We start from the raw sequence: 27,238 nt of genomic DNA on the forward strand, positions 1-27,238 counted from the left end.
TACTCGACCTGTTCATTGTCCTGATGGGTACTCGGCCTGTTCATTGGTTTGATGAATACTCAGCCTAAGGGGTACTCGGCCTGACGGGGTACTCGACCTGTTCATTGGCCTAGGGGGTGTTCGGCCTCTTCCCTAGCCTAGGTGGTGTTCGGTTTGGGTATTATCCAAGGTGGAAGCATTTGGCTATTGTTCGGCCAATGTTATGGCTGACGGGGTCTTCGATTTTGTTAATGGCCGAAAAGAGTTAAGCGCATATCCCTTAAGCCCAGGACCGAAGGGGTTTTCGTCCTTGGTGGTGACCAAGCGGGTGCGGGCGTATGCCCCCCTATGTTCAGATGTCATTTTGCTAACATGTTGTTTCAATTAATTAATCTCAAAATATATATAAATTTTTTTTCAGTATTTGAATTTAAAATTAAAATCAAATGCAATTTGACATATATAATAATTGCAATTTTATTATACGAAACACAAATGTTATAAAATTGAAAGGGAAAAAATCATGAACAATAGTAAACTAAGCTATATAAAATTAGTGACTCAATTCAACGGATACTAAATGAAATAATTAATACTTTGATGGCACAATTTGTATCAAGTAACAACATATTCCTTTTCAATTTTATATATGTGTTGATCGACAACAATAATATAATTATATTACATTAAATTAAAGTATTAATTATTTCATTAGTCAATTAAGCTATATAAAATTAGTGACTCGATTCAATAGATACTAAATGAAATAATTAATACTTTGATTGCACAATTTGTAACAAGTAACAACATATTCCTTTTCAATTTTATATATGTATTGACCGACAACAATAATATAATTATATTACATTAATTATAAAATCAATTAACATAATAGAGAAACAACAACATAAAATAGATTTTGTTATACAACTAATTGAATTAGGAATTTGTCGAAATCATCAAGTAATTGATTTCAAAAAATCAAACGAATTTTTTTTGGTTCTTCGTGTACCAATTGAATACACATTTGTAATAACCAAAATAATATAAAAAATATCATCAAGTATAAAAATAAATAAATAAATAAATAAATAATAACTCAATGAAAAATTATAATAACTAAAACAATAGGAGGACAAAGAATGATTGAAATAAATTGAATTAAAAAAAATCATATTTTACTTTCATCAATATAAATCAAATCAATCATATCAGTAATCGAAATCCATCTTATTGTGAATAATTTTTCTCTAATAGTCAACATATACATTATTGAATTTTCTTTTAACCGAAAGCACATGGAAAATATATAGAATTCTATAATTAGAAAATATGGAAAAAAATTCCTAATGATCAAACATGATAATGCTCTGATTGTTAAAATTAAACTTAAGTCTTTGATGAAAATTATCGTCTATATAACCCATAAACTATCATGTTGATCACTAGAAATTATAAGTAGAAGCATACTTGAATTCATTATTATAAGTGACTAGTGCGGTTTGAGTTTCTAGATCAACACATACTCTCTTGAAAGAACCATTTAATTATCTCTTTGTCTTCTTCTGATAATAGGATGTAAGAAGAAAATATATATATTGTGATTTGTAGACCCAACTTATTTATAGACAGACATAAGATTATTTTTTTGTATTTCTATTTTTATCCATCACAAAATAAAATTGCCCTTTAGTTACTAATCATTATAGGACCCATATCTTTTCATATACATAAATGATCAAATAATTTATGTCATTAGATCACTTTAATTTGACATAACCTTACATATCCTCAATGTATAATTATTTACATATAAGGTCAATGTTAGATTAAGGATCCAACATCTAGTAGTTAGTAAAAAATTTGTCAATGTTGAATGTTCACCTTGTCCATTGCATATTGATATTGATAAAAACTTCTATGAAACATGCTTATTTGTCATCATTAAGCTAACTTTTTTTTAAAACTGGTATAGGCTCTTAAGAAGATAATGGTTATGGTTAATATCATTATGTGTAAGACATAAGCTACTAAGGGGGGATAAGTGCATTTTAAATATGATTTGTGAAATCTATCATTCATGTTGATGTAAGTAATCCCATTCACTTTGTTCAACTCCATTACTGATTGAATGGCTTGTAGCTCTACAAGCGAAAAGTCACGAAGTATGGTCATATTTTTGTTAACTTGAACTCGTTCCATTTCAGATGTATTATTTGCTATAGTATTTTATTTATTTTTTATTTTAGGTGATTGATGAGGTATTGGTTTTGCAAATATACATATACTTATTTAGGGGAAATAGTCATTTTTCTTATTTGAAGTTTCTTGAGAATTTTTTTTGTGCGTGTATAAGCATTTTTTTTCAGAATTAACTCGTATAAAAAATTCCTTAATTTCTAATACAAATAAAGAAAAACCGGACCCTTTTACGATCTAAGGGTCGTGGGGGCAATTCCTTCTTGATGAAAATTGTAACGACCCGTCGTGGTCCCTACACTTAGTGAAATCGCACTAATAACTAGTGAACTAAAATAAAATATTAAGCTGGATAACAGAATATACAGATTAATAAAGTTATAAGTATTTATGTACAAAATATAGAACTATGCATATACAGACATCCAAAATAATATTATCCTAGTGTCAGTTAAGCACAAATAAATAGTTACCCAAGATGGTAATTGTAACAATAGAACAAATCTCCCCATCTTACAGCGAACACCGTAACCAGCTCCAACCTAACCCTGACTTGCTCCTATACACAGTATGATCATCACAATCCATCCACATGGAAATAGAAGGGTAAGCTAGAGTTCAATAAGCAACCATACAAGTACAGAATAAAATCTATACTACACATTCATCCAATCAAGTTCCAAAGGAACTCCCATCTCAATCAATCATTAGTTCATCAAACGTGAAGTCAACACCACACACTTCATCATACTAGAAATCGTGCAATAACAGAAACTCATGACAGATATCCATGCATATCAATCATCTAATGCGTCTTCATGCATACACCTAAGAGATCTCCCTAACAGCATAATAGTATAACTGACATCTCAATCTTACCAAAACCACCCCAACCATTTTCACGCCCAACGCGCCCGCTCGGTCACAGTTAATCAGGATATAAATCCTCACTCGGGTTTACTCGGATGATGTTACTTACACACTTGGAAGTCCGATTCCACCGTCAGGTATAACACAACTGTGATGGCATCCTTACTTGCATTGATGGGGAGTTGTGATCAATGAGAGGACACCTTGACTCCTTGGATCAAGTCCATCAAGGGTGACACTTAGTTTGAAGAGGAAAGATGGAGGAATGGGCGGAAATTGAGAGTGGATGTTAAGTGTTTGATGAAATGTTTGAGAAGGCACTCTAGGTTTGGCTCACTCCATGGGTGATGAAGGCCACTTCTAGGGTTTACTCTCAAGGAAAGAGATAGGAATGGTGGTGGTCGAATTAGCCAAGGGAGACTAAGGAATGATATAAAGGCATAAAGGCTTTCTCTATATTCAATATCCAAAGTGATTACATGAAGCAATACCTAGGGTATATATAGATTAGGGTGTGAGGTGGTGGGCACACATTTAGGGTGACGGCTAGGTCATAAAGTGTGCACATTTCCATGCTAAATGTGATGGAAATGCAACACAAATTCATGCCATATGCAACCCTAATGTGACGCCTACTTGGTGGCCAAGGATGGAATCTTTGGCTTTGTTATGCTACAACTAGGTGCATGATAAGACCATGCAACTAGGTGCCCTCCTCTTGGGCCCAAGCCTTTCCAAGTCCAAAAATAGATCCAATGCTCACCAAAAATATGTCTAGGCCTATTTCTCGCCCTAATAAAATACCCTAGTCCAAAATAAAATCCTGTAGACACCCAATTTCGTCCGAGCTCACAAAAGCAATGAAATAGAGTCTATTATCAAGGAAAGGAGCTCCCGAAGCATGGGAATAATAGAACATGACATCAGAAGACCTAAAGCCTAAATAAGCTAGTTTTAGTAGCCCAGAACGGGCTGTTCCAAGACCAGAACAGGTCGTTCCCAAGACCGGAACGAGCTATTCCCAAAATGGAACAACCTGTTCTAGGAAAGGTTGTTATAAGCAAGATTTGAACCTAGAACAGGCTGTTCTACTTTAGGAACGGGCCGTTCCAGATTCTTATTTTACCCATAACAGACTTGCCTAGAAACGACCGTTCTAAATTGGGAACGGGCCGTTCCAAATCATCAAATGGGCCTAAAACCCTAGTTTGGAACGGGCTGTTCTAGAATAGCTTGTTATAAGTAAAATTCAAACCCAGAACGGGCCGTTCCACTTTTGGAACGGGTCGTTCCAGATTCTTATTTTACCCATAACGGACTAGCCCAGAATGGGTTGTTTCGAATCCGAAAAGGGCCGTTCTGGTCCCCTTCTGATGCCTATAAATAGACAGCTCGGGCACAGTTCTCAAGGCCTCAAAAATTTTGTCTAAGACTCCTTAGAGCTCGAAATTTCTCTCTCTCTCTCCTACTGTATTTCTTGAGTTTTGTGAGGCATATTGTAGTGTGAAAGGTTGTCGCAAAGCACCTAAAATCTCCATAGTTCAAGATCTAATAAAGCTTGCTACGAGGTATTACTCATTAATCTCTTGTTCTATCTTTCTCTTCTCTTATTTCATATATTGCTATAATAAACGCAATCATGTAGATATCTTAGGGTTCATCGTGTAATTTAATTTTCATGTAAATAATCATTAATAAAGGAGATTAAATATTTAAACTATTAATTCTTATTACGTTATCTTCATCATAGGGTATCGATTTAGGGCGTTGTAGGGGTGCTTAATACCTTTCCTACACGTAACCGACCCCCGAACCCAATTCTGGTTATCAAGGCCATTATTGAACTTTTAAAAACCTTTTCTTTTTCCAATGTTTTGAGTAAAACATTGGTGGCGACTCCATGAACCTATTTTCAAAACCATTAATTAAGGATTAGTCTAGTGTCCGGACATTCCTTAATTGATGAGATTTTCAAAAGGATGTCTAAATCATAGGTCGCAAGATCGAAAATTTTCGGGTTGTGACAAATTCTATAATCTAAGGCACCCCATAATACAAGGGTAAAATGGGAAATACAAGTAAAAAAGAATCCTATGACTAAGGCACCCCAAAATACAAGGGTAAAATGAGAAATACAAGTAAAATAAATCCTGTCTAAGATACCCAAAATACAAAGGTAAAAATGGAAAGTTAAAGACAAGGGCAAAATAGACATAAAAATAAATTCCATGCTAACAAGGTTTAGGAGAATGATTAGTATACTTTAGCCATGAGAAACATGTCTCTAGGGATGTTAGATCCCCTATTCTCTTCCAATCTCCTAGCCATGCACCTAGTGATGGGTCCCACATGAAGCTCCAAGGATGGTCCTCCATCAAGTTGGGTACATGCTTACCACGACCTTGACATGCATTACCAAGTCACTTGTGGAGTTTTCCCACCGATTATCCGCAAGGAACCACGCACCTTCCCCAGTACTTGGTTAAGGGAATAACCCTCGACCTCATACCCCGCTCCAACATTAGCTAAGGACTTAGAGGAGACTCACCCAAACTAGTGGCCTATCCAAGCACCACTCTCACCCAAAACCAGTGACCTATCTAAGCACCACTCTCATTTATATCAGTGGCTTATCCAAGCACCGCTCTCAAGAGACTCTATGTGAGCTCTTCTAGTTCGAAAACATTTTCCCTCTCCTCAAGTCCTAGGCTAGACACATGCCATAAGGCATCACATGTAATAATGCATCATACACCATACATGGTCAATCCACCATCATGATCAATATCATCCTCATATGAACATATACACATGTCATATCATATTTAAACATTCATATATATCATTACCAAGCATACATATGAATCATACATCACCATACATCATATATCATACATACATGATCCAACTTCAACCTCAAACATGCGAAAGCATCATTTTCAGTCAAAATCATTAAGCATATTCACGCCCGGCGCAGTCAGTTTGTGCCCGGCCTAAATCCAACTCGAGAGCTCTAAGCTCTTCCACGCCCGACACATTCAGCTCGTGCCCAGCCTCATTCAAACAAAGACTCATAGGAGTGTCCACGCCTGACGCGTCAACCTTACGCCCGACGTCATCTAGGTAGAGACCTCTAGAGGTCTCCACGCTCGGCGCACCTACCATGCGCCCAACGCCATATGAGTATCTTGCTAGGCAAGCCCACTATCTGATATCGCGCTCGGCGTGGTTCTCCTCACGCTTGGCGTGAACTCATCCAGAAACTCCCATTTACAATCGCGCCCGACGTGACTAACCTCGCCCCCAGCGTGATCAAGAAATGGTTGCCCCTAATGAATGTACGCTCGGTGCAAATTCATACAACAACCTCCAAAACTTCAAAAATTCCATCCAAAACCTGAAAATCAGGAAATCCATCCACTTGCAATCCATGAAACACAACACATAGGCTTCACAAAATTCTTAAACAACTTAGATTCAACATGCACCCATCCGATGCATCAAAATCACCAAAAACTCCATTTTTTCCAAAACCCTGAAAAATGAGAAGTCCTCCCATTCAACCATTGATTCTCAAGATTCATGCACCAATTGAGTTTCTAAAATCACATGCAACCAAATAAACTACATTCTAGCTTCCTTTACCTGAAAATTGGCTCAAAATAGCCAAGAACTGAGAAGTAGAAGAATTTCTCCCGAAGCTCAACTCACGGACTTCAATCCTCCAAAAACAAGCTTCCTAGCCTAAATTCCAAGAAAAGACAGAAGGAGTTAGTGATCTAGAGAAGAAGAATCAAACAGAGAAATTTGGGAGAGAAAGGAGTTCACGGACCCAGAGTCCTTCTCTCTAAAATCTCTCTCTAGATTCTTTTTAAGACTGAGCTTATGAGGCCCCCTTCTGAGAGAAAACCTTATATATTATTCTCTCTAGCATCCACTAAACTCTGAAACCCACTTACTACGTCACAAAAACGTGACCCTTGTTCAATTCAACAAACAATCATGTACTATATTATTTCTAGACACATCAAACCATCCTATAATTGACACTAATGTCTGAACACATATTTTTGGTGAAAATAAGAAAGGTAGAATCCACGTCATTGATCATAACTTAGATCTAAGCATTATTGTACATGGTTTGTCTTCAACAACTGCAGGTCCCTTTACCCACCTATTGTGACACCCTCTACCCCAACATGAATATATAATAATTAAAAGAAATATCTTGTTGGGTAAAAAAAAATCTTTAGAATTAAAACAACAATTCCAATAACATGAGAGTAGAGAATTCACATTCATCAACTTAAAACGTGATCAAATGCGGAAAAAATGAAACATGAGTTCTTCCTAAACAAAATACAATAATGAAGTCCTAATTACACCTATAGTTATGCCCCGATGTCACATATCCTATCAGAACATGTCCAACTGAAGCCTAAGCCTCATCACCAACATCCTCATGCTGATGATCACCTGCAACACAATTTTAAACACATACAAAGGACAACAAGGGAGTGAGAAACATCTCACTCGGTTCTAAGTGTAGAAATAATAGTTAGGCAACACACATACAAATCATACAAGCACAGTCATAGCTACACATTATTTTGATACAAATTCAAATTATACATACAATAGTAACACATGCACAGTCATTCATCATGCAATGATCTCATGGACTCGACTCAAATGCATGTGGCGCCAGTCACGTGTTTCATAATCACATTTCTCATCATTTCATCACTGGTGACCCAAGGTACACCTTGTTAGCTTGTTACATCACTTGGTGACACAAAGTACACCTGTTACATCACTTGGTGACACAAGGTACACCTGATTAGCTTGTTACATCACTTGGTGACCAAAAGGTACACCTGATTAGCTGGTTACATCACTTGGTGACCAAAAGGTACACCTGATTAGCTCATAAATGCAAATGATGCATGTCACACATTCACAATTTCATTGACTCAACATTTCACATTTCACAACTCATCATATCTCATGTCACATTATTTCACAATGTCATATCACAAATCATATGTTCACCTTTCACATTCTCACATTATACTCACATAGTCTCATACAAGAAACTTCTTGTAATTATATACATCAAAATAGTACATAAATCATACCAAGAACTTATCCAAAACATGAAGACATCATCAACTTTACATATAATGCCTCAAATCATCCATAGATCATATTCCTAATTATACCTCATAAGGTTTTTCAAAAGAACCCACAGAGCACTCTAATTCATATCAAAACTTATTTATTTTCAAAATTAATCACATATTCATACTTCTCATTCAACAAGAAATACAACAGAAGAATCAGAAATCAAAACAGAAAACATTCATATTTTGCCTATTTCTCATAGGGTTCTCGTAGGAACTCACAGAGCACTCTAATTCATATCAAAACATATTTAATTTTGAAATCAAATACATATTCACATTCTACATCACATAAGGAATGCAACAGAACATTCAGAAATCAAAACAGAAAACATTTATATTTTGCCTGTTCCTAGGAGCATGCATCAGGCAAGGGATTGGGGTCAATCCTACTACCCAACAATTATTCTCACACCCCCGAGTGAGGTTTCTCACTCCCCCCTTACCTGGATACGCAGAAGATGACGCTAAAGCTGGATCTTGCTAGTCTCTTCCTCTGGGCTCCCATTGCTCTTCAGAGAGTGTAGAAGAAAAAGAAGTCAGAAATGAAAAGTGTGCTTTTGGGAGTGCCAGAGTGTGCTATTTATAGACTTTAGAAGTGGCCAGAATGGCCCATTTCAAATCCAGAACAACTTGTTCTGGACTCATGAGTCATACTCAAAATTCACATCTAGAACGGTCCGTTCTAGGATTGCATTCTAACCCACAACAATCATATTTGGAACGGCCCGTTCCCAACTAAGGTTTTAGGGCATTTTAGTAGTTTGAAACGGCCCGTTCCAATTCAGGAACGGGCCGTTCTGGGCTACTAAAATTCAAAATATTAAAAAATTATTTTCGTAAATATTTATTATTAAAAACCTCTAAAATATTCTATAAAACCCATTTAATTAATTAAAATAATTATAAGAAAATAATCTCCATAAATATAAAAATAAATAATAATTAACCATTTTATTAATAGAAAATTTGGGATGTTAGTCCTATGAGAGAAAACATCACTAAATTAGCTATACAAATTGCTTAAATGCAAGAGTATACGCAGTCACAAATGAATCTACAAACACAATGCCATATGTAGTTGTAGAGACAACTATAGTCACAAGCACAATATATGCAGGCACCATTGAAGGCACAAATAGATGTGCAAGCACAAATGTAGGCATAAATGAAGGCACAAGTAGAAATGCAAACATTTATGCAACAATAGATGGAGGAATACATGTAGTTTTAAGGAAAGAGATATTGTTTCCCTTAAAGATACCATCACCATCATGAGTCAAAAGACTTGGGAAGAATCAATAATGAAAATATTGAATTCTAGTTCCATAAACCATTTTCTTTATTAGTTACATCAACATTGTTCACTCACTCGAAGAGTATTTTTATTATGTTTGTTGATATTGAGTATTATTATTATGTTACTTGACATTGAGTATTTTTATTATGTTGGTAATTCTGAATTGTTTTAGTTGACATTTAGTATTTTTATTTTATTTGATGCAATTTGATGATGCAAAATATATTTGATATGCAAAATCTAGGTACTACAATTTTAATATCAAAACTAAATAGTTAAAAAGTTTTAGTATGAAAAACATTGGTAATGTAGAATAATTGGATATAAAAATAATATTGAGATAAAATAGTTAGGGATTAGTGAGGAAATGAGTAATTAATAGCAGGGGAATTGCAACTAAATAACGAGGGACGTATCCAAATACTAGCGAAAGGATAGAGGCATATTTGCGAGGGATACTTAGTAAAGGAATAACAAGAGAATAGCTAGAGAAATGTAACAAGGGAATGGAAGGGATTTGTGATGGAAATAGAGTGAGGGAATAGCTAGGAAAATGTAACAAGAGAATAGAGAAGGATTTGTGATGGAGGTAAAGTAAGGGAATAACTAGGGAAATGTAGTGAAGGAGTAAAGAGGGATAGGCATGGGATATTTAATGAAGGAATAGCTACGAAAATGTAATGAGATAATATAGAATGATAGGCGTGGGATAAATTTGCGAGGAAACAACTACAGATTAGAGGGGGATATTTTGCGAGCCATTAGTGAGGGAATAACGAGAAAGCATAGTTATTAATTAGTGAAGAACACATTAAGCATCCTTAATACAATTAGCGAGGAACTTAGTGAGGAATTGACAACAAGGTTTGCTATGAATTAGCAAGGGATATGTTCCCTTGCAATTTAGTTACTTGCATTTAGCAAGGGCAGGTTCCCTCGCTAATCCCTCACAAATCTAGTTCGTAAGGGATTAGAAAGGGAGTCATTCCTCACTAATTTGTGATTTTCTTGTAGTGATTTTATTTTAACAATCATCCCCTAAAAAAACCATGGTTTAACCCCCTTGTAGTTGAAGTTAGTCCTCAAGTTTATCCGATGGTGACCCATAGAGCTTGGACATGCTCTAGGTACTTGCATAGTCATTCCATTGTTAAATCACGATAGTCGATCTCCTAACCCTCTATCTTACCAAGAAAACTCTCCTTCATACATGGATCCACCGTTTAGAAGACTTTTGATACAAAGTATCCTATACCTAGATCCATCATCCAATTTCATCATACTCATTTGAGTCGGTCACTTGTGTTGAACCCATAGACTTTGATACCACTTGTTGTACATCGGGAATTCTCACACATATGATTAAAATGAATTATGTTTCAAAAGTTCTTATCAATATTATAAATTTTTATTTAAAGATAAATGTTCTAGTAAGTGAATGAGAAGACAACATTCACCATGTTAAAAAAAAAAAAAGGCAAGAGCAGATAAACTATGTAAATATTTTGAATGTAATTGTTTGGAGCTATAATTTACACGAATGACAATGTGGACTAAATTCGGTGGGTTAACCCCTCAACCCGCCTATTTTTGGTGGCTTGGGATAAATAAATAACCACCCAACCCACCTTGCCAAACTTGCTAACCCAATAGGTTCAACCTATCAACCCACTTTTTCTTTTATACTTTTAAAAGATAAATTTGTAGGGAATTTATGTTAGATTGATGTTTTTATTTTATAGTTTAACTTCTCTTTCTAGGTAATTATTCTCACTTTATATGAAATAGAAGTAATTATTTTAATCTAATATTTTTTACTACTACATTTCTCATGTATATTGTCGTTTTTTAATATATTACTTTGTCCTTTTTAATGAAAAATATAACATTTTTAATCAATTTTATAAATAATAATAAAGTTATGGATTGAAGTAATAATGTATATTTAAATATTTTAATTGAGATTCTTTTAAAAAATAATTGGGTGAATTAAAGGTAGATCAATTTGTTAATCTATCATTTTTAATTCATCAAATTTTTAAAGTGAGTCAATCCGTCTATCCATCGCTAAGTGGAATGAGTTACATTTTTTAACCAATTTTCTCTAATAGACTATCTTATCTCACCTAAAATGAGATGGGATGGGTTGACCCATTTTATCATAATATATAAACTTATAAACAAAAAGTTTTTTTCCTTAGGTTTTTTTCTATATAGCTAGAAAATTAGAAACTGAAATAAATGAATAAGAGAAAGACACAAAAGATATACCTTGATTCACTTTCAAATCAATGAGAGTACTTATGTCCAATTCTCCATTAATGGTGTCAAAAACTTACTTTGGTTGTTTGCCTTGTGCAAATGGTTACGACAAGTATATAAATCACAACAACTAATATAATGGTAAGTAAAATATATGTCATTTTTGTTAGATCCAAGACGATCTAATCTTGAAATTCAACAATAACAAATTATAAAGATAACAAATAAAACACAAGATTGAATTGTGTTTTATCGCAAAATCTTTTTTGAACACGTTAAAAATAGGTAACCCCAAAAAAACTTTTGAAAAGTCAAGAAACGCCAAAATAATCTTAACGAAGCAGAAACTATGTGGCATCTAAGAGTTAATAATGTTCATCATTTCATATAAATATATTTGTATTTAATAATAAAATATATTTTAGCACATTGGCAACTTCCTCTTTTTAAAATGTTAGTGCAATAAAAATATGTGAGTAAAGAAGAGAAAGAAATGCAATTATCTATAATTTCTAACTGTCTACAACCTGCCACCGGTTCTCGGGTGGTAACCAAAATGTTTTTATATAAACAACCACGTTAACTCTAATTTTTAATAATTAATTTTTATAATCATATTATTATTATTATGAGTAATACTATATACCCCGAATCAATTGTCCGAAATTTTCTTCAAACACATAAAAGATTCAAGTTGGTCAACTTACACATTTGACTTTTTAAAAACTTTAAACGTTCAGAAGATGTTTCAGATTTCAAATTTGGAGGATTGCATTTTTGTAATATAAAATATTCACTGACTTAATTGATAACTAATTTTTACTATAAAAAAAAAAAAAAAAAAAATCGGACTCATCACTTTTTCTTTAATAATAAATGTTTATTTTTAATAATTTATAGTAGTTAATATTGATACTATTTTTATCTATAAATATATTTTTTAATTATAGTACTGAACCATTATCATCTAAGATTGATTTTATCTATACTTGATGTTTCAGTCAATATTCAGAGTTTAATATTATTCTCCGTTTTATAAAATTTTTATATTATTAATCAATAAAAAATTAACTTATCCTATATATTTTCTCATACTCACATGGAATTAAAGTCTTTAGAAGAGATAAGGATCTATTTATTACACTTTTATTTCACAACACATTTTTCTTCACTCAATACAGAAAGTTCTTTCAACTTTTGTGTCCAATATATAATTATCTGTTGTTGTGGTATTGCAGGATTCATGATAGCTTCTTGACATTGCAAAGGTCACTCTAGGACAAGTCTCACAGAATAAATGAATGATTGGTTCAAGTTCATGTACAAGCTGCTGTGCAATTTAATAGGTAGAAATCATGAGTCAAAAACTCTCTAGAAATGGAAAGAGAGTGCACATTCTGTGGTACAAATGATGGACACATTGTGTTGTGGGAGTATGCTAGAGTATATGATATGGCTATCCCACCTAGGTTCAAATTCATAAATTTAGGAGCATTATGTAAATGGTGTTAATTCAGTTAAAGATCCATTTTTCTCCATTGAGGACAAACCAGATGTTGCCAACAAACCAAAGATATTTCTTTTACTCTAGTAATGTCAAGATCTTCCTAGACCCACATGCAATTTGACCACTCTTGTCTGCCCATGTGAACCCTTCAACTTCAAGCTTCCCATGTCCTTGCTATGTACCATATAACATTAGGCCAATAAAAAGGTGTTTAGATTTTTGTATATTATCCATGGACATATTTGTCCCTTCTATTTAACCATGTTTTCTTTCTTTGTAAAATACCCCCCTCCATACTTTTTATAATACCTTAACCAAAGTATTGTTTGATATTATCTTGGTTAAAATTATAACAAAGATAAATCATCAAAATTAAAAAATAAAAAAAAAGGTATTTTTAATTAGTTTTGTATAAATTTTTGTAAGAAACTCTTTTCATTAAGTGATTGTTATATTTAACGCAAGTATTCATAATCTAGTAAGAATAACAAACAAGTGAATACATAACAAACAAGAGGGGATTATAATTACACCGGTATAACTTTTACTTAGTATTACACCGCTCAATAACTTTATATTAAATGTGAATTTTATAAATCGAACTGTTAGATTGAAAGTTCATATCACTTTATACGTATATATCCAATTTTGTTAAAATTGAATAACAACTTGAAGATAATCAAAATATTCATATTTTAGTGTATTTTGAAATGAATATATTACGTTAATTTTGTTTTATAAAAATAAAGTATCAAATCATCTTGGATTAATATAAAATTTTGTCTATATAATCTAAGAGACATGAACTTTCAATTTAACGGTTGGATTTATAAAATTCACATTTAATATAGAGTTATTGAACAATGTAATACTTAGTAAAAGTTACACCGATATTATTATAACCTCTCTCAACAAACAAAGTTAATAATAATTAAAAGTATAAATTTATTCCAGTATAATCTTAAAAATTGTTAATCATTGTTTATAATTAGGACTAAAGATAAATTTACTTTGTTGCTTATAATTAGGATTCAGAACAATATTTTTTTTAAAGAAAAGAATTAATTTAAAATGTTTTTGAATTAATTATTTTTATATAAAATCATATCATTAATTAAAGTCGTTTTTTAATTTAACAAGTCTGTGAAACACGTGTCTCATTAATTTAGAGATGATTTTAAGAAAAATTATCTGACTAACAAGAAAAATTAAAATACATTTAGTGCTATCAAGTAAATTAACTAACTTTTGTTAATCGAGATGAATTAAGAAATTGATTTTTGCAGAAAAGATCGGAAAAAGTATCTCTTCATGAGTATGTTCCTAATGATCTTATACATCGTCAAGATTGTTTCATTTGTGGGCTTTAGGAATAATGAAAAGAATGTCTCTACTATGTTAGTTTCATGATATATATACCTCCTTTTTTTTCTATAAGTACACCTTTTTTTAAAAAAAAATTTAATTTTTTAAAATATTTCTAATTTTTTAAAAAAAAATTTAATTTTACATCCACAACATTTAATTTTAATACTTTTTTTTCACACATCATTCCTCTTTTTTTTGTTAATTTTTACATGCATCTCCCTTTATCTTTTTTTCACCCCACCTATTTTGATAGCACGTGAAAATTAAAAGAGAAAAAAAAAAGTGTGTGAAATAAAATAAGAAAGTAAAAAATTAAAATTTGGAGGTGTAAAATTTAAAAATTTTAAAAAATTATAATATTTTATAATTTTTAAAAAAAATAAAGGAGGTGTACTTATAAAAAAAAAAAAGTGTATATATCATGAGCCCTATGTTATTGTAAAGAGTATCTCAGTTGGGCTTTTCTATAAGGGGACTATGGGTGGATGCAAAAGGGGGTTAGGAATCAGAATAGGCCCAACTTCAATTTTTTTTCTTTTTAAGTATAAACACGTATGTATATCGAGATGGGTAGATTTTTATTTATATAAAAAAATTATAATTTTTTAATTTAATTTTAAATATCTATTTAATATATTTAAGTATCCAATTTTAAAATAAAAACTTATTTTAATTAAAAAAATTCAATATATTACGTTATTTATCTTACGTTTCTGTCATTTTTTTTTTATTTTTTAAAATACTCTTGCTCAAATTTTGTTTAATTTCTAAATATGAATACCAAAAGTTCTATATCTGTAAATTTATGGTTCATAAATTTAAATATTAAGGAAACATCAATTTAATAGTTATTTCACATGATTTTTCAAAAATAAAACTTCAATCTCAAAAGTTTCCTCTTTTAACTTTTTATTATATAATAAGATAAATATTTGACTTTTTTTATAAGATAAATATTTGTCCTTATAATAAAGATATTTAGTATTATATTTATTAGAAGGAAAGTGACACTATGTGTCTCTATTATTTAAAAAAATAAAAAATAAAACATGGAATGTTGATTAGTTGAAGATTTATGGGAAGTAGAAGAAAAAAATAGAAATTAAATAAAAAAGGTAGTGAGAGAGAATTGTTCGAAAGTAGTTATGAGAATAAAATAATCTAAAAATTTGCAGGTACCAAAAAAGGTTATTACTTTTATATATTATCATGGATTTATTCCTTAATGATCTTTATATTTATAAATTATACAACAAACTTGCTCATATACTTTTAAAAATATGTTTTTTTTATCATCTTTTAACATTTTTATCTACCCTTACCATCTCTAAAGGCATAGATCACCGCGGCTTGGGCCGTATGCTCACTTTCATATGGATCTTAGGAAAAAAATTAATTACAGACGTTTAAAAATGTGAAAAGTAATATAAACATAGAAATAAAATATTAATCACTAAAACATTATAGGATAAAAGATAAATTAGTGAAAATAAAACTCCTTATAGTTATATACATGTCCTATACATGTATATAATCTACATCACCACATAATTGTGCACAAAATAAATTCTACTCACTAGTCAAGCGACTATGCAAGATCTGGCTACCATTGAATAACCTCAACAAAATAAGTCATCACGATCAGTATGATTCACCACCAAAGCATCTAGCAAATCCTACTGATCTCAATGTATGATCATAACATTTCCCATCACAAGGAAGACACTTGGTAATCCTGTGTCATGAAAGCATCATACAAACACAACATCTATATCAACATGAACAACATGATAACAACATTAATTTCATCATACAACTTCAACATATTGCTAATATTACTCATGCAATTTACAACATAAAACAACTCATCAACTTCCACTTAACAACATGTCATCACACAACAATATACAATTAATGTGTCGTCACACATGTCAACTACGAAGATCTCTTATAATAGAGATGAGCAGTTTAAGTGAATTGACCTTATCAAATCACAACAATTGGTATAAAACTAGAAAAAAAATGGCTAGTATAAAACTTGAAACAACAACTAACATTAGCTAGATTGGTTTTCTTGGTTTTCCACTTAAACTAAGAAGGCTAGTACTATCATTAGGGTAGAACAATTTGGGTATAAGTTTACCACGACATTAGTTTGTAACACTAAGTCACCTACGGGATTAGTCCACTGATTACCCTCCAATTACTACACTCTTCTAATACTCGGATAGGGACCAAGTTCCAAACTTTGTATTTTACTTGATTAGTTTCATTATACACGTATGCTTCAACTTTGTCCACATATAGATACCACTTAAAACTTAGAGGAGACAACTTAAAAAAACTACACTTTAAAAGCAACATGCTTACTGAAGGATTTCAACCAGGATCTCGAAGCACTGCAATGTACATCCACAAAATGTGATATTTAAATTTCTAAAACAACTTTTAGTTCTCCTCTAATTTTTATGTATCTTAGTAAAGACATGTATCAATATCATATGCCTAACAACTTAGCAACTTAATCAACTTAACGTCATAAAACGTATACAACTTCATCATTTATCAACTTACCATTTTACAACATAAATATCATCATACAATATATCAACTTTCATCATAATAAATCACCATCATCTCATCTTCACCATACAACTTAATCAATATTTTCATCATAACTAACTTAAACATCATATTAATAATAGAGAATTTACACTCGACGTCATCCCCTAAACACTTAACACCATTACAAAAAATATGCAATTTAGCGACCACCAAAATCGGTCGCTAAATTGCAAAAATCGGTCGTTATTTACCTTAGCGACCGAATTTAATCAGTCGCTAAAACCCTAGTCGCTAAGCTATTTAGCGACTGAAAAATTTTTGGTCGCTATTTAGCAACCGAAATATTTGGTCGCTAATTCGGTCGCTAAGTGGTTGAAATGATTTTGACCAAATTAGTGACCGAATAAATCGGTCGCTAAATCGGTCGCTAAATATTTATTTTTATTTTATTAAATTTTATAGACGTCGCAAATTTGGTCTCTATGAACACTCATATTTGGCCTCTTAAGGATTTTTTTTCACAATACTTAAGTTTGTAGCATGTTATGTCTTTACTTACACAATTTTTGAAAAATTCCCAGAAGGTCACCCATCCCTACATTACTCCAAGTCAAGCACGCTTAACTGTGAAGTTCTTATGAGATAAGCTACCGAAAAGCTAATGCATGTTGTTAGTATAAGTAGTACAAATTAATTCATTTAAGTCATCCTCAATTATCTAATCTCATACGTATATTATTTTTGGATCCTTATCATTTTGGTATATCCGGACCGTTATAAATATATAATAATATATATAATAATTATATTACTAATAATAATAATTATATTATATTTAATTAATCTTTATTTATATATATACTTACTTTTATAATTAACAATCTACTTATTTCTATTTAAAATTAATTTTATGATACAATTTAAATTATTTATTATAAATTTAAAAGTTTAATAATAATTTATATATTTTAAAATAAGAAGGGTTATAATAACATTGGTATAACTTTTATACTAAGTATTACATCGTTCAATAAATTTATATTAAATGTGAATTTTGTAAATCCAACTAATAGATTGAAAGTTTATATCACTTTATATGTTTATATCAATTTTTGTTAAAATTAATCAATAACTTAAAAGTAATCAAAGTGCTCATATTTTATTTGAAATGAATATATTACGTCAATTTTGTTTTACTAGAATAAAGTATCAAATCATCTTGAATTCATATAAGATTCTGTATATATGATCTAAAAAGCAACTGAATAGAATTACATCACTAATTGTAACTAATATTTAGCGATTGAATTTAATTCTGTCACTAAAAAAATAAAATTTCTGATTTAGAGACCGAATTCAATTCCGTCACTAATTTTAACTAATATTTAGCGACCGAATTTAATTTCGTTGCTAAAAAAATTAAATTTTTTTGTTTAGCGACCGAATTAAATTCCTTCGCTAAATTTAACTACTATTTAGCGACCGAATTCAATTTTGTCGCTAATTTTAACTAATATTTAGTGACCGAATTCTATTTCGTCGCTAAAAAATCAAAATTTCTAATTTAGCGATCAAAATAGCGACCGAATTCAATTCCGTCGCTAATTTTAAGTATTATTTAGCGACTGAATTAAATTTCGTCGCTAAAAAAATCAAAATTTATAATTTAGCGACTGAAATAGCGACCGAATTAAATTTCGTCGCTAATTTTAACTAATACTTAGCGACCGAATTTAATTCTGTCGCTAAATTTAACTACTATTTAGGGACTGAATTCAATTCCGTCACTAAATTTAACTACTATTTAGCGACTGAATTAAATTTCGTCGCTAAAAAAATTCAAAATTTATAATTTAGCGACTGAAATAGCGACCAAATTCAATTCCGTCGCTAAATTTAACTACTATTTAGCGACCGAATTCAATTCCATCGCTAATTTTAATTATTATTTAGCGATCGAAATAAATTTCGTCGCTAAAAAAAATCAAAATTTATAAGTTAGCGTCCGAAATAGCGACCGAAATAGCGACCAAATTCAATTTTGTCGCTAAATTTAACTATTATTTAGCGACCGATTTATTTTCCGTCGCTAATTTTAACTAATATTTACCGACTGAATTAAATTCGTCGCTAAAAAAGTTCAAAATTTATAATTCAGCGACCGAAATAGAGACCGAATTTAATTATGTCGCTAAAAAAATCAAAATTTATAATTTAGCGACCGAAATAGCGACCGAATTAGATTCTGTCGCTAAATTTAACTACTATTTAGCGACCGAATTCAATTTTGTTCGCTAATTTTAACTATTATTTAGCGACCGAATTAAATTCCGTCGTTAAAAAAATCAAAATTTATAATTTAGCGACCAAAATAGAGACTGAATTTAATTTCGTCGCTATAAAAATTCAAAATTTATAATTTAGCGACCGAAATAGAGACTGAATTTAATTCTGTCGCTAAAAAATTAAAATTTCTTATTTAACGACCAAAATAGCGACTGATTTTCTAGCGACGACTTGTTTTGGTCGCTAAATCGGTCGCTATTTTGATTTTTCATAATCGGTCGCTAAATAGCGACTGATAAATTTCGGTCGCTAATTTCGGTCGTTATTTTGCAATTTTCTAGTAGTGACCATCGAAACAGAGGGGTTCCCTACTTGCTCATGCCCGACGCCAAACTACCTACGGTTGGCATGACTAAGGTAGAGAGTCTCTCACTCTTTCATGTATGGCGTGGAAACAACCCATACTCGATCCCAATCAGGTAGAGGGACTTTACCTAACTCATGCCTGGTGCCACTACACTAACGCCTAATGTGGATTCAAGTAGAGACGATTCTCTCTCTTGACGTCCAACTTCATTCAAATCATACCCAACATGATTCCAACATGAGACGATTATTTTTCCTCATGCTTGACACCACCAATTGCGCCTAACATGAACAAGATAGAACCCCTTGGTTGAAGTCACGTTCAACGCTATGAAGACACACTCGAAGTGATATCAGTTCTACACCCATGCAAAACTCGATTTTCGCCCATTCCACCTGAAACTCAGTAAATTTCCCACATGCATTACAACATACAACATTTAGACAACATGCACAACAGATTCCACCACCAAAATAACATGCATCCATCATAATCAACAATCACCATATCCAACTCATATATAGTTTCAAGAAAAACCAAACTCAATCTGCTTATCAATTCATCTTTCTTAAATCAAAACTCAACAACTAATCAAAAATCAACATCGAAATCAACAAGTTTCTTTTACCTCCACCACAAACACAAGAGAAGAAAGAAGAAAAAAGGAAAACTCTGAGTCGTTGTACAACTTCAACCAACTTAGATTCTCAACTACGATCCTTGAATCTTCAACTAAGTCTCTCTAGATCAACTATGAAAGGGGTAGAAGGAATATTCTAGTAGAAAATAGGAGAAGAAGGTTTTTGGTTTTCAAAGAACTTCTCTTTAGTTTCTTAAAATATGAACTTATGAAATTTACATTTTAAGAAAAACCTTATATATCATTTCCTAAATTAAACTTAAGTAATTCTGATTCAATCATCTTAGAAGTAACTTAACTCTTAGAATCCCTTGACTCTAGAGTTCCTAAACAACATCTAATCAACTAATCATATAATCTAATTAAACATCACAAAATCAACACTATTACAATAAATATAGAGAATTAGAAGTAAATTTTAAATATATTTTAAAATATAGTACATTAAAATACTTCATTATAATTTTTTGCATAAAGTCTCAAATATCCTTTAAAGTTGAATCCATCCTTATCCTCTCAACACTCACTAAAATTGCCAGCCAAAATCTATCACAACTCACAACTATGATCGGATGCATGCTTGCTCAGTGTATAATCTAAGCTACGATTAAAGTATTCAACCTCGTCAATATTCGATAACTTATTTTATGTACAATTTGGAGTTGATAAAAAGTAATACTAAAAAGAATAGTTTTAATGTAGTCAAAATTTTGAGAAAAACTAATTACTAACAAAATTCATAAATACTTCTGTCAATAATGTAATAAAAAAAATTGTACAATTTTTTATTACATTCCATGCTTTATTCATCCTTCAAAGACATAAAATTAATTAACTTCATTTTGAACTTGGCATATACAAGGAAAATTTATAAGTATCCACATTATTTTTTATTTTATTTTTATTTTTTTATCTTCTAATACTTCTAACTAATATTGTTGAGTTCTTACAATTCTTACTATTTAATTCCTAAATTGGTTCGTTAAATCTTTACTAATTGAATTTTATCAATTTGCTCGACCAAGTCACCGAGAAAGGATTGACACCACTTGGATGTGTGTGTCTCTCTCTGTTTTTGTTTTCATAAATCAAGTGTTGAAGAGATTAGTCGAATAAAAATATTACTATTTCCTTTTTAATGTCTTTATGATTAATAATATTTATTGTATATAACTAAAATTTATAATAAATAATATATTCAAATAAAAATTATATTTAAATATATAAATCATAATTAAAATTTATTTTAAAAACATTAAAATTTAATTCATTAATAATAATGCAAATAAAAATTAAATTATATAAAAAGTTAAAAAAAATCTTAATAAAAGAAAAGTACCTAGCTAAAAGAAATTATCGGTAATTATTCACATATAATATATAAAAGTTGGTTATATATATAAAAAAAAAATTATTCATAATTAAAAAACATTTTTTATTTTATGAATACAGCAAAACTTATAGTTTAATTAATGAAAAAACATAGAAACCCTAATAAATTAATTTTTGTTATAAAAGAAAAAACTTAACCAGACAACTCTTGATCCGAAAGCTCACCCACACAATTGTACATGGTCATGGACATCACGGTGGTAGGAACCCACCAATTCATGTCTCTTTTTTTCTTTTATGAACATCAATCATAGTTGATGCTCCTTCTTCACGATAATAACAATAATAATATTCATATCCATAATGCAACCCAAATCTGAAATCTGAAATCCAAAAAAAGGTTAATGGATTGGTAGAAACATCTACACGTGTTGCACTTGCACCTTCCTTGCCCCATAAACACAAAAACCTTTCCATATCATAGTCACAGTCACATTCTCTTTTCCTCAGAAACTACTTCGCCCATGGCTTTTATCACATTATTATTATTATTATTATTATTATTATTGAAATCGGACCACTGTATTTCTATAAATAAAAAAAATTGAGAGCAACTATGTATCAATAATGTAAAAAATGATGATTTTATAGTAAGATGAAAAGCAAGAGAGAAAAAAGAAAGACAATTATTTGAATAGTAGAAAATTTTCATTTACCATATAAATATAAATGCAGTGATTACTTAAAGAGGTTAAAAGACTAAAATTTAAAAAATGAAAATAAATGAATTTGTTTCTTTTTTTTTATATAAAAATTTTGACAAATAAAGCAGTTTTATTAAAAATAGAGATCAAATGTGGTTGGAGAGGAGATATCCTCTTTATTTGTTGTTATGTTGCTTTTTCCTTCTAGTGTTGACAACAGACAACTAACTGCCGCATGTGGCTGGATTTAAGTTTAAGAAAAAGCGTATTTAAGTGGTTTTCTGATTTTATATGTAACCTTCAACCAAAATAAAATGCTATTTATTGATATTATCTAAATCTCTTTCTTCATCCCATTCATTTCCTTCCCATTAAACGTTAGCTATGCTAATATCAAACTTAAAACATAAGAAAATGAGAAACATTAACTAAAATTCAATTAATAGATAATTTAATTTTACATTATAAATTAAAATTTTAAACTTAAATTAACATTAAAGTTGTTGCTCTAATCTTCCATTCGTTTTAATTTAAAAATCTTTATATCACAATTTAAAATATTTATCATAAATTTAAAATATAAGTTATATATTTTAAAATATTTATTTATTATAAATTTTAATATAAATATTGTAACAACTTGTTGTGGTCCTTATATTCAGTAAAACCACACTAACTACACTAGTTAACTAAGAGAAACTATTAAACTGAATAACAAAAATATATACATGTAAAAGTAATAATAAAATCACACTACTATGTACAAAAGGGAATATTATATATATACAGTCATCCAAAATAACAATATTCTCCTAGTGTTGGTCAAGCATATCTTACCAATTACTTGAGACAGTAACTCTAACACTAGGACAAAACTCTAGCATCCATCAACAGTCACAACAACACCAACTCCAACCTAACCCTGACTTGCTCTCATACACAATATGATCATCGTAGTCCATCCACATGGAAACAGAAAGGTAAGCTAGAGTTCAATAATCAATCATGTAAGCATAATAATAACATCTATGCTACACCATCATCAAATCACCAATCATTATCACTGAGTCACACCATACACTCTATCATACACTACTCATGTAGTAAATACAACTCATGACAGATATCAATGCATATCAATCATCTAATGTATTGTCATGCATTCACCTAGGAGATCTCCCTAGCAATAGAGCAATATAAATGACATCTCATCCTATTAAAATCATCCCAACCGCTTTTACGCCTGAAGCGCCCTGTTAGGTCAAAAACAAATCGGGATATCAAATCCCCCAGGTGTTTACTCGGATAGTGTCACTTACACACTTGGAAGTCCAGTTCCATCGTATGGAATAGTACAGCTGAGTAAAAACTTATCATGACCTTGACATGCATTACTAAGTCACTTATGGATTTCGCCCATCGCCTATCCGCTAGGAACCATGCAACCTTCCCTAGTACTTGGTTAAGGGAATAACCCTCGACCCCATACCCCACTCCAACACTAGCTATGGACTTAGAGGAGACTCACCCAAACCAATGGCCTATCCAAGCACCACTCTCACCCAAAACCAGTGGTCTATCTAAGCACCACTTTCACGAGGCTCTATATGAGTTCTTATAGTTTAAAAACATTATTCCCTCTCCTCCAGGCCTAGGCTAGCCACATGCCATAAGGCACCACATGCAAACAATGCATCATACATCATACATGGTCAATCCACCATCTTGATCAAATTCATCTTCATATGAACATACATACCAAATCATGTTTAAACATTCATATATATCATTCCCAAGCATACATATGAACTAATCATCAATTTACATCATATATCATACATATATGAACCAACATCAAACACGAATACATGTCAAAGCATCACAGCTCAGCCACAACACCAAATTATAACTCAAGCCTGGTGCAACCCAACTTATGCCCGACCCAATAGAGTCAGAGATTCCCAGGGGCTTCCACACCTGACGTAGTCATCCCTGCGCCCGGCGCCACCAAGTTAGAGACTTCCAAGGGCATCCACGCCCAACACTATATCAGTAAAAGTCCATACCAGCCACTATTTGATATCGCACCCAACGCCATCCCTTTCACGCCTGATGCCATTCATCTAAAGATCCCAATTTAAATTCACGCCTAGCATGACTAACCTCGCACCCGACGTGAACATGAAAAAGGATGCCCCTAATGAATGCACGCTTAGCGCCATGAAGGTGAGCTCGGCATAAATTCATATAGTGGCACTCCAACTTCGAAAATTTTACAAAAACCTATAAATCCTAGATAAACAACCACATTCCATGCAAAATAACAAACAAACTCCAGAGAATCCAAAAACAAATTCAAAATCAACATGCACCCACCCGATGCATCAAAATCACCAAAACCCAAGGAAAATGGCCGTAGACCCCGAAAATGCTAAACACCTTGATTCAGCAAATTCATCTACAATTCATGCATTAACTGCGTTTTTAAACTCACATGCAACCAATCTAACAACATTCTAACTTCCTTCACCTGAAAATTGGCTTAGAACAGCCAAGAAGGGGAAGAAGGAGAAGAAAGTCTCAACGTCTGACCTATCGATTTCAATCGCCCAAATTCAAGTTTCCAAGCCTGAATTCTAAGACAGGAGATTAGTGACTTAGAAGAGAAGATGAGTCAAACAGAAAAATATAGGAGAAAAAAGAGCTCACGAACTCATAGCTCTTCTTTCTAAAACTTCTTTCTAGAATTCCCTGAGAATGAGTTTGTGAGACTTTATTCTCAAAGGAAACCTTATATACTCTTTTCTCTAGATTTAACTAAACTCTAAATAATTGACTTACCACGTACTATGTTACAAGTATAATTTTAAAATTTTAAAATACTTATTTATGATGAATTATATTTATAATTAAGAAAAAAATATTTATTTTATACGTTGTTCATGTTAAGACTAAAAATTAGTATATTAGTAAAAAACAAAAATACACATAACAATAATATTTTGTTGATGGTATACAATAAAATGAAGGAAAAATAAGAAAGTGATACATCTTTTGAAATTTTGTTAAAACTATACTATTCACATTCACATAATGTAGTAAGATATATTATATTTATTGGAATTTTGTGTTCAATTTTTTATACAATATATGTTTACATTTTTAAAATACTTAAAAATAATTAATACTAAAATACATTAAATTTAATATATATATATATATATATATATATATAATTGGATAATAGTGTAAAAAAAAACTGCATTCCTAATTCATCACATAAAATTAAATTTAATGAAAATTTTAGTCCCTTATTTTCTTTTTTAAATTTGAGAGATAATTTTTTTTATATCAATTCAATTATAAATTACTTTTTCATTTAAATTTTAGATCGATATTTTCATTTCATCTCAATTTACTTCATTTCATTTTTATATTTATTTTTTATTTCATTTAAATAAATTCAAATAATATCATGGGTTTGCTAATTGAATATATATATATATATATATATATATATATATATATATATATATATATATATATATATAACTTATACCCACTTATTTTTTATAAGGAGTGGATTAACAAATTATAACTACAATTTTTTAAAATGTATCCTGGTGTAACTAGTTAATTTACTTCTTCCAAAAAAAAAAATAAGTAGGTATAAGTTAGGGAATATTTGTAGAGTTTCTTAACATACATCCATTTATTTTTTTCAGAAGAAATATATTAGCAAGTTATAACTATACTATTTTTAAAAATATATCTAAATGTAACTTGTTAACTTACTCTTTCAAAAAATTGAGTGTAAGCTATCAAACCCCTTTATATATAAAAATTTAAAACAAATATTAGATAGTGTTTGATGTATTACATTTTAGATTTCTCTTCCCTTTAAAAAAAATAGTCAACAATACATTTTTGTTTTTGAAAAAGTTATTAAAAGATTAAGAACTTATATTTTATATCTATAAAAAAAACTAATTACTTAGTTTATATATTGTTTCAATTATAAACTCATTTGGCATCGTTAGAGTCATCATATTCAAGATATTATCTACTTTGAAGCTTGTTGAGCCGTCATAATTTTGTCTTTAAAGAGGCACCTTAGCAGGTTAAGGAGAGAGAGTGTTTATAAATTACACTTAATCTTAATTTCTAAGTGATATAAAACTTTTAAGCATAGTAGAATAAACCTTTCAATCGAAGCTAAAGGATAAGAGTGACTTAGATCCTCTTTCTAATACTAATGTCTCAATCGTAAATTTGCTGACATCGTTAAGATAGTTGCATTCGAGATATTATCTGCTTTAACACTCATTTAGCTATCATAATTTTGTCCTTGAAAATATGTATTTTCAAGGACAAAAATGTAACAAATATATTAATCTATAATATATTTTAAAAAATGTGGATATATTTATAAAATTGTAATATTTATAAAAAGTATGTGATACATCTTTTTAAATTTTGTTAAATTTGTATTATTCACCTAATGTAGTAAAATATATTACATTTAATGGAATTTTGTGTTCATTTTGTATACAATATATGTTTACATTTTAAAAATTTAAAAATAATTAATGCTAAAATACATCAAACTTAATATATATATATATATATATATATATATATATATATATATATATATATTATTCACTTACATTCCA

Source organism: Cajanus cajan, chromosome 9 (genome assembly GCF_000230855.2).
Source record: "Cajanus cajan strain Asha chromosome 9, NIPB_CcT2T_4, whole genome shotgun sequence".
NCBI classification, from domain to species: Eukaryota; Viridiplantae; Streptophyta; class Magnoliopsida; order Fabales; family Fabaceae; genus Cajanus; species Cajanus cajan.